Below are 816 nucleotides of genomic sequence, written 5' to 3'. Positions count from 1 at the left end.
GTGAAATGAAGCTGGACTGAGTCAGAGGCAGGATGAGGTTCTATTTTCAGAAGCCAGCGGCCTTCAACACAAACCAAAAGGCAAGCGGCAGGCAGGCGTTTGCACAGAGACCGAGGCCCACATCAATCCCTCTGGTCACAGCTGCTCCCAGAGATAACAAAGCCCCATCTTCCATCAGAGGAGCTGAGATGCATATCGCGTGACAAGATAGCCTTTCCACCAAGCAAGCTCGTGCTGACAGTCACACTGCCTCTGTGTTACGAATCTTTCCACTCCATCGGCTGATCTGCAACTTTGGTTGCTGGCATCATCGCGACCACTCCAGAAGCCCCCTCGCCACACTAACACTTCTGGATGTGATTTCCTCTCTAGGAACTTTCCTGGCTTAGCAGCTAATTAGAGCAAGAGGTGGATCTTCAGCACAGACATGCAATCTGAATTCAAAGTCTGGCTTTTCCCCAACCACTTAAACTAAGATTTCTTTTAGCCCAGGTTATCCATTCATCCACATTCAGCCAGCCAGGTGAATGACAGGCAGGGCCCGTGCAAATGGAGCCATGAGATATTACAGATCTGCCTGTAGCTCTCCAGGCCTCAAGTTGTACTGGGAATTAGAAGTAATGTGTATAATTGCCCACAATTGCTCAACGCATAACATTTATTGCTTTAATTAATGACTAGAGGGGAAGATGAGCCAGACACTGAAGGTTACAGAGCTCTGTGGCAATGCTGTGGTGTAAGAAGGTTCAGGAGTTACAGGAGGGGGCTTTTCCTGCTCAGTGTTGAGGGTGGAGTAAATTAAAGTTCCTGCATATT

This window comes from Mus musculus, chromosome 3 (assembly GCF_000001635.26).
Source record: "Mus musculus strain C57BL/6J chromosome 3, GRCm38.p6 C57BL/6J".
Classification (NCBI taxonomy): domain Eukaryota; kingdom Metazoa; phylum Chordata; class Mammalia; order Rodentia; family Muridae; genus Mus; species Mus musculus.
This window is presented reverse-complemented; position numbering follows the sequence as displayed.